Source organism: Manis pentadactyla, chromosome 11 (assembly GCF_030020395.1).
Source record: "Manis pentadactyla isolate mManPen7 chromosome 11, mManPen7.hap1, whole genome shotgun sequence".
Classification (NCBI taxonomy): Eukaryota; Metazoa; Chordata; class Mammalia; order Pholidota; family Manidae; genus Manis; species Manis pentadactyla.
The window spans coordinates 116,726,743-116,736,601 of record NC_080029.1 but is presented as its reverse complement, the minus strand read 5'-3'; the positions used below and the strand labels follow the sequence as shown (position 1 = coordinate 116,736,601).

At 37.5% G+C, this 9,859-nt stretch overlaps 1 pseudogene; it reads left to right on the top strand.

Annotated features, from left to right (window-relative positions):
* The window catches only part of LOC118935745 (kinetochore-associated protein NSL1 homolog), a 59,143-nt pseudogene that overhangs the window by 33,437 nt on the left and 15,847 nt on the right, over nucleotides 1-9,859 (top strand).

Here is a 9,859-nt window from a genome sequence, read left to right as displayed (position 1 = left end):
ATAGAGCTGTACACCACAGTCAATGTTACTGTATGGCACTTTTTAAAAGTCCATGTCCACCTATATCTCTGCCTCAGGAAGCAAGGGGGTTGAATTTTATTCTGAGGCAATGAGGAGAAACTACAAGATTCTGGGCTGGGAAAGGTGTAATTAAATTCGCATTTCAGAAAGCTTGCTCTCTTTGCAGGGTCAGGAATGGGTTGAAGGAAAAGAAGCAAGACTAGAGGCAGCAAGCCAAGTTGGCGGCCGTTCCAGCTTGGACTGATAGGAACATGGACCTGCCGTGGCAGCGGACTTGGGACATGTGGGCAGATTTGAGAGAGATTTAGCATTAGACAAGAATGCGAAGTTGTCTCCGTGTGAGGGGAATGAGGGGCAAGGAGCTGATGCTTCTGCTTCTGGCTTGGGCACCTTGGATGTGGTGTGAGATGAAGGAATGCGGAGACTAAGGGTGGAATAAGATGAGTAGTGTAACTTCAGCATTGTCCCATTGAGATAGGCTTGGGACCTCCTCCCGGGGAGCCCTGTCTGGTGAGCGGATGGATGTAGGGCTCTGGAGAGAGCTGCGGGGAGCTGGAGTTCTAGGAGACATCAGCATCTAGAAGTGAGGATGGGTCATAATGCTGGAGGAGCGTTTGTAGAGTAAGGTCTTTGGGTCTAAGATCCCTGAGAAACATGGCTAAGCTCAAAGGAGGATGAACCTAAAAAGGAAACTGAAACTGGGGAGAGGAGAACCCAGAGGGCATAGGAGTTTCATGGAAGAGGAGGAGTCCAAGACTGTCAAATATTTCTGAGAAGTCAAACAAGAAAAGGACTTATATTCAGCAACAATATCCTCGACAGAAGCAGTTTCAGTGGAGCAGTTTGGGCAGAAGCCAGACCACAAAGAGTCGAGGAATGAGTAAGAGGTGAGGAGGTGGTGACGACCAGGACAGACAACTCTTTCAAGGTTGGTGCAGGAGTCCTTAATGTTTCTACCAGCACTTAATCTAAATACAGCACCTTCTAGAACCAATTACAACTATTTGGAAATCAATTCGGACTCTGTAACAAAAGCCTTCACATAATACAAATACTGTGATATAAATTATATAATATAAATTGGAGGTGGGGGAATTTGTCTTATGATAGTCATAGATCATCTACAATATAATTTTTTTATTAAGGTATCATTGATATACACTCTTATGAAGGTTTCACAAGAAAAACAATGTGGTTACTACATTCACCCTTATTATGAAGTCCCCCCCCAAACCCCATTGCAGTCACTGTCCATCAGTGTATAAGATGCCACAGAGTCACTACTTGTCTTCTCTGAGCTACACTGTCTTCCCTGTGATCACACACATACAATATAGGTTTTAAAAAATAAAATGAGAATGATAAATTATATTTGTTAGAATATCAGGCAACTAGCAAAGTGATGCTTACAAAATATACCTAATTTGGGGCAGTGTTCCTGTTGTGGTTGGTCATATTTGAGGTTATTAACTGAGGTCTCACTCTCCCTGGACTTCCTTTTCCCACTGCCTTTCATTCCACCTTTGAGATGTCAGTGATCACCTTAGTGTCCCTGCTTCAGGGAAGGACAACGAATCTCTGAAAGAGAGGGTAAAAGAGGACCTGGATTTTTTTTTTTTCAATTCATGGTGGAGTTGAAAGTCAAACCACTTTTGTAGGAGCTGCTATATAGGTGAAAAGTGTTATTTGTTTTTGTTGATGTGTTTTGTTTGTGTTAATACTTGGCTTTGAATACCAAAAGCCAAGGAAACTGGAGGGAGAATAGGAGAGCAAAACCAGAGAGTGGGGGCTGATTTAGGATGCTACAAGGCATGTTTCCCTGATACTGGGTACAGTTTGCAGACAGAACCCCCTGGAAGATTAGGGGGTTGCCGAGATTGCTTGTGTCTCCCTTTCAGGGGACAGTTCAAGAGAAGTGAGTAAGGGCTGTAAATGAGAGGTTCAAATAAGATGTCTATTCAGTAGACTCAGTGGTGGGGCTCATTTTTTGCTTTTTTGCATATTTAAATTAATCAGGTAAGATCTTAGTGGCTCTCAAGATCTATGGTCTATCAAAATGGACATGGTGAAATAGCCAAGGTATAGTCTTACTGTAGATTCTGGTTATGAAGAATGAGTTTTAACTCTATGTACTCTATTATCTATATACTAACATAGAAAAATATCACCAAAATACAGGTATTGAGTTTTTACATAGTACAGAAAACACTTATAACCATGCATGTGAAATCACAGCACAGTTACCTATTATATAAATACCCCAAAAATAATTCTGGAAGAAAACACAGCAGGCTTTTAACAGTGCTTACTTCTAAGAAAAGAAGTAAGATTGGGTGGAGAATGAGAGATTTTAAAGGCAGAATTTTACTTTTTACTCTACTTCTTATCCCTTGAAGTTTTCTAAATAAAAATGTATATTTCTCAGGTAATTAAAAATAAAAACTTTTTATAAAATCTAGAAGGTAGAGAAGGGGAGTAGTAGTAGAAATAGTGTGTATCTTGTGTCTCATGATTTCTCTTTCTAATTTCATTGAAATATTTTTAAAGCTGCTAATTCACTACCAAAACAAAAAATTATTTACCCTGCACCTCTGCTTTACCTCTGGACTCTGTAGACTGTTCTGATACCTAATCACATAGTATCACTTAATATTATGTGATTTTTCTCTCAGGGATGTATTTTATCGTCTCTTTATAGTAGATCTTATGCTTCTGTGTATCACACAGCACCTTGTTGATGTTCAGTAAAGACTTACTAAATAAATAACAGCTCGTGCCCTTCCAACCTAAAGGAAGAGAAACTGGCCTTTCCTCTCTCTGAACCTCCCAAAGTCATCATGTTTCAAGGCTAAGGCCAGATTTGCTAGGACTCCACCCCTCCCTATCCCTCCAATTAGAATGTATTGTATTTACACTATTCCATATTTCCATAATGCTGTATTACAGCCATTATTTCATTGAATTTCAGTATTTTAGGTTTTTACAAATCAATCTTCTCTCAAACACAGTCTTTCAAGTCAGAGTAGCAGATCTAAGTTATCTTGCATTGTACCCTTCCCAGCCCAGTCGAAGTTTTGCATTCACCAGGTGCTCCATAAATGCATGTTTGAGTTCAAAGAAAATTAAAAGGTTTGGATTTTTTTATATAGGGTTTTAGAATCCCAAAAGGAGCTAAAAACAGTAACTCAGCTGCAGGGACAACTTCCAGCACAATTTTCAACCTCAAGAAGGAAGAACCTCCTCAGCTCTTAAGTGTCTGTGACTGCATTATTTAAGATCCAGTGAAAGAGATGGCATGTGGATTCATCATTTGTTCTTTTCCTTATATACCCTTGCAAATAATTCTGGACAATAAATTCCTAACTATGGACTTGCCATCTCAAATGGAATGCACCAGTTTCTATACCCATCAAAATCCGTCTCACTTTGCTCTTCAGTGAGGCAGAATTCTGCCTACTCCCCTTTCTTGTCCCTACCTCAAACTTTCCCTATACTCTTTCTGGTGTATATGTAGAGCCCACAATTACATGCTTTGTGTTCTTTCTCCTATTAATCCAGTAGATTTGAAATAATAGGCTATGGTTAGGCGGAGATATGTGTGTCTCCCTGAAGTTAGAAGCATATTTGGGAAGTCTTGCCCACATCATCATATTAGGTCACTTCCCCAATTCTTGCCAATTCCCCATTCTTCTCTGGGTCCAATGTACAGGGCAGCTCTGACTACAGCCTTCACCTACTTATGTCAATGTAGTTTTCAGATCTCAGATTTCAAATGTCACTCCCTAACAGCACTTGCCACAATGCCTGGCAAAACAGTTGAAATTCAGTATGTGTTAAGTGAATGAATCCACCTATCTCTCTGTTCGTCCGTCCACTCCACCATTCTAAAAATCACCATGAACACTTAGTAATTAAGCACCAGCTGCTTTGTCAGAGAGGGCTTCAGGCACCTCAGGGTAGCAGGCCCTCACCAATGGCTGAGATGATACTTGGAATTACTTCAGAGCATCTCTACAGCTGTCAGTCTAGGAACTAGATTCTGACTTGGTTGTGCTGCAACATATTTTGTTATTGTGTGTTTTTGTTTTACTTTCATGCCTTGCATTCTAAATGCACCAAAACACACTTAATAATATTAAAAATGATTCAGTAATAATTGCCTTTATTCTTCCTCTGACTGTTAAAACTACTCCATGCAGCTCTATTGCAGACAGACCTGGGCTGATGTCAGTTTGCCAAATGAGACCTGGGAGCATACAGAAGAGACAAGCTGACTCTTAGGATTGCCCTCTTTTGACAGGTTCTGCTCCATTTGAAGTAGGCAAAATGCATTTTTTATTCACAATATAGTACTCTAAATTGGCTCCATAGGTTGTTTTTGCTTTGTTTTAATAGATGGCAAAGAAATCCTGGAATGGGAATGGGAATAGCTTGGAAGGGGTTGCAAGCATGTGGGCATTGGAGTGTTTTTGGTTCTGTCCAGGAAAATCCTCCCCTTCCTTTTGGCTCTACCAAAGTCAGTGTGCAGCCCTGTGAATGTCTGAGAATATAGCTGGTGACTCACAGAGATGTCAGAACAATGATTTATTGTCCCATGGATCCACCCACCTTGAAGGATCCTGTAATTCTAAGAGTCTTAATGCGAATTTAATTTGAATTTACTTTTGAAAAATGGAATATATCCCCACTAAAAAGGAAGATTCTTAAGGACTGGGACCATGTCTTTCTATGTTTATTCCTAGGGACTTTTCACAGTGCCTGGCAGAATGTGAACTCTTTTTAAGTATTTGTCAAATAACATGTGAAACTTTCTGGCTGATGCCACCAAACCAATAAAAAGTGACCTTCAGTAAGAAGGACCTTAAGCTCTCTGAATCTCATTTGCCTTATCCCTCAAATAATAACCCTTTATATTTGAACACTGGCTTTAGTGTAAACCTTATAGATTCTATAGATTCCATAAGCATACTGGAAGGGTAGGCCAAACAGATATCAGCATCCCAGTGCCATAGATGAGAAAACAAGGCTCAGGCTGAAAGATTTGGCCAGGACACCCAGCCACATCCTGATGCTAAAATTACAAATCCAGGTATTTTGTCTCTAAGCAAAACATGCTTTTCACAGTACCTCTTGGGATTATGAGACATAATTATACTCATCAGTCTCTTGGAACATTTTTCTAGCCCCAGCAGCAGTACTGAGTCTTCACTGCATGTTAAAACTACTCCAAAGCTTTCAAAAAGATAACCAGTAATCAAGACTGTGTGGACTGGCAGAGGGATAAACAATAGATCAATGGAAAAGAATAGAAAATCCAGAAATAGACTCGGATATGTGTGCCAACTTATTTTTTACAAAATGCATAATCAATTCAATGGAGAAAGGATAACCTTTTCAAGAAATGGTGCTAGAGCAATTGGACATCCATGTGTTAGAAAATTGAACTTCAACCTAAACCTTGCACTTTATACAAAAAACTAACTCAAAATGGTCACAGGTACAAGTCTATAAAGCTTTAAGAAAAAATAGGAAAATAATTCAGGACCAAGCACTAGGCAAAAAAAATTCCTAGACTTGGTACCAAAAGCATGAGTTATACAAGAAAAGAAATTACTAAATCGGACTTGATTACATTAATAACATTTTCTCTAAGAAAGACCTTGTAAGACAGTGAAAAGACAAGCTAGAGACTTAGAGAAAATATCTGCAAACCACAAATCTAATGAAGGCCTAGTATCTAGAATACATAAAGAGATCTCAAAACTCACCAGTAAAAGAAAAATATTCAGTTAGCAAATGGGCAAAAGACAAACATATAATTCACTGAAGCTGATATACAGCTAGCAAACAATGCACATGAAAAGATGTTGGATGTCATCACCCATTAGGGAACTGCAAAGTAAAATCACCATGAGATACCTCTACAAACATATCAAAATGACTAATTTAAAAAAAATACAATATCAAATACTGCCAAAGATACAGAGAAATAAGATCATTCATAAATTGCTGGTGGGATGTAAAACAATGTAACCATTACAGAAGACAGTTTGGCATTTTCTTATAAAACCAAGCATGAAACAACTATATGACTCAAAAATTACAATCTTGGACACTTATCTGACACAATTGAAAATGTATATTTGACAAAAACCTGGACATGAATCTTCACAGCACTTTATTCATAATAACCAAAAAAGTTGGAAACAACTTAGCTGTTATTCAATGGGTAAATAGTTGAACAAACAGTGGTACATCCATACCATAGAATACTATGCAGCAATAAAAAGGAATGCACTATTGATAGATGCAACAAACTTGGATGAATTTCCAAGAAATGATACTGAGTGAAAAAAAATAATCCCCACTTGCTCATGGTGTATAGTCCTTTTTAATATGCTGTTGAATTCAGTTTGCTAATATTTTGCTGAAATTTTTATAGCTGTATTTTATACAATGTATAGTCTTCCTTTTTGTGGTCTCTATGTCCAGAATTGGTATCAAGATAATACTGGCTTTATAAGAGTGAGTTAGGAAGTGCTCCGTTATCTTCCATATGTTAGAAGAGTTTAAGAAGAATTTGTATTAATTCTTTAGTGTTTCATAGAATTCACTAGTGAAGCTATCTTGTCCTGGATTTTTCTTTATTGGGTGATTTATTTTTATTACTGACCCAATCTCTTTAATTGTTAATAGTCTGTGAGATTTTCTATTTCTCCTTGAGTCACTTTGGTAATGTGTATATTTCTAAGAGTGTCTTCACTTCATCTAGTTTATCCTATTAGTTGACTTAAGGTTCATAGTATTCTCTTACAATCTTTTTTATGTAAAGTCAGTATTAATGCCCCCACTTCCATTTCTGATTTTAGTGATTTACATCATCTCTCTCTCTTTTTTTTCTTAGTAATTTAGCTGAAGGTTTGTCAATTTTGTTAGTAGTTTTAAAGAACCAACTTTTGATTTCATTGATAATTGTTGTCTGTTCTATTTTGCTTATATCTGCTCTAATCTTTATTACATACTTTATTATGTTCACTTTGGGTTTAATTTTCTATACTTGTCCTCATTCCTTAAGTTGTACATTTCAGTTGTTGATTTGAGATCTTCCTTATTTTTTTAATGTAGGTGTTTACAGCTATAGGTTTTTCCTCTTACTACTGCTCTCATGTTCTATAAGTTTTGGTATGCTGTATGTTTTCATTTACATTTATTTCCAAATATTTTATAATATCTCTTGACTTCTTTAATTCCCATACATTTTTTAATTTTCCAGATTTCCTTCTGTTACTCAGTTCCAGCTTAATTCTACTGTGGTTGGAGAAGATACTTTATATGACCTGAGTGTTTTACTTTATTGAGATTTTTCTGTGATCTAATATATTGTCTATCCTGAACAATGTTCCCTGTGTGCTTGAGTGGAATGTACAGTCAGCTATTGGTAGTAGAATGTCCTAGATATGTCTATTAGGTCTAGTTGGCTTATAACGTTGTTCTATTTCCTTATTGATTTTTTGTTAGATGTTCCACTCATTATTGAAAGTAGGTTATTAAACTCTCCAGCTATTATTATAGAGCTATCTATTTTCCCCTTCTATTCTGTCACTTTTTGCTTCATATATTTTGGAGTTCTGTTGTTTTGTGTGTACGTGTTTATAATTGTTATAACTTCTTGATGAATTGACCCATCTACTAATATAAAATGTCCTTGTTTGTCTCTTATAGACTTAAAGTCTATTTTTTATGATTTTAGTATAGGCAGTACAATTCTAGGATCAGGCCATCATCTTAACCCAAGGATGAATCTTAACATTGCAAATATTGGGAGAGGTAGATTCATGTGCTTTCTTTTCTTTTCTTTTTATTTTGGTATCATTAATATACAATTACATGAGCAACATTGTTGAGAAGTTGGTTGGTACAATTTCAATCTTCTTGAATTTACTGAGGCTCTTTTTGTGGCCTCCTATGCGGTCATTCTGGAAAATGTTCCATGTGCACTTGAGAAGAATGTGTATCCTGCTGCTTTTGGGTGTAGAGTTCTGTAGATGTCTGTTAGGTCCATCTATTCTAGTGTGTTGTTCAGTGCCTCTGTCTCCTTACTTATTTTCTGTCTAGTTGATCTGTCCTTTGGAATGTGTGGTGTGTTGGAGTCTCCTAAAATGAATGCATTGCATTCTGTTTCCTCCTTTAATTCTGTTAGTATTTGTTTCACACAGGTAGGTGCTCCTGTGTTGGGTGCATACATATTTATAATGGTTATACCCTCTTGTTGGACTGCCCCCTTTATCATTATCTAATGTCCTTCTTTGCCTCTTGTTACGTTCTTTGTTTTGAAGTCTATTTTGTCTGATACAAGTACTGCAACACCTGCTTTTTTCTCAGTATTAGTTGCATGAAATATTTTTTTCCATCCCTTCACTTTTAGTCTGTGCATGTCTTTGGGTTTGAAGTGAGTCTATTGTAGGCAGCATATAGATGGGTCTTGCTTTTTTATCCATTCTATTACTCTGTGTCTTTTGATTTGTGCCTTCAGTCCATTGACATTTAGGGCGATTATCGATAGATATGTACTTATTTCTATTGCAGGCTTTGGATTCATGTTTACCAAAGGTTCAAGGGCAGCCTCTTTACTATCTAACTGTCTTATTTAACTCACTTATTACACTATTATCAACACAGTCTGATGATTCTTTATTGCTCTCCCTTCTTATTCCTCCTCTTCCACTCTTTATAAGTTAGGTGTTTTATTCTGTACTGTTTGTGTTTCCCTTGACTGATTTTGTGGATAGCTGATTTTATTTTGCCCTTAGTTAGTATTGGTTGGTCTACTTTGTTTGCTGTGGTTTTATTTTCTGTGGTGACACCTATTTAGCCTTAGGCATACTTCCATCTGGAGCAGTCCCTTTAAAATACACTGTAGAGATGGTTTGTGGGAGGTAAATTCCCTCAACTTTTACTTATCTGGGAATTGTTTAGTCCCTCCTTCAAATTTAAATGATAATCTTGCTGGATACAATATTCTTGGTTCAAGGACCTTCTGTTATATTGTATTGAATATATCGTGCCATTCCCTTCTGGCCTGTAAGGTTTCTGCTGAGAGGTCTGATGATAGCCCAATGGGTTTTCCTTTGTAGGTGATCTTTTTTCTCTCTCTGGCTGCTTTTAATACTATGCCCCTGTCTTTGATCTTTGCCATTTTAATTATTATGTGTCTTGGTGTTTCCTCCTTGGGTCCCTTGTGTTGGGAGATCTGTGGACTTCCATGGTCTGAGAAATTATTTCCTTCCCCAGCTTTGGCAAATTTTCAGCAATTATTTCTTCAAAAACACTCTCTATCCCTTTTTCTCTCTTCTTCTTCTTCTGGTACCCCTATTAAGCTAATATTGTTCCGTTTGGATTGGTTACACAGTTCTCTTAATATTCTTTCATTCCTAGAGATCCTTTTATCTCTCTCTGCCTCAGCCTCTTTCTGTTCTCTAGTTTCTATTCCATTAACAGTCCCTTGCACCTCATCCAGTCTGCTCTTAAATCCTTCCATTGTTTGTTTCATTTCTTTTATCTCCCTCCTGAATTCATCCCATAGCTCTTGCATATTTCTCTGTAGCTCCATCAGCATGCTTATGACTTTTATTTTGAATTCTTTTTCAGGAAGATTGGTGATTTCGGTCTCACCAAGCTCTCTCTCTGGTGTTTGAGGGATTTTGGACTGAACAGGGTTCTTCTGCCTTTTCATGGTGATGGGAGTGGTCACCAGTGAGTGGCACGTATGTCAGCTGGGAGAACAAAATCCCTTCTTACTTGCCAGTCACCTTGCCTGTCTCTGCTGTCTGTACCAGTT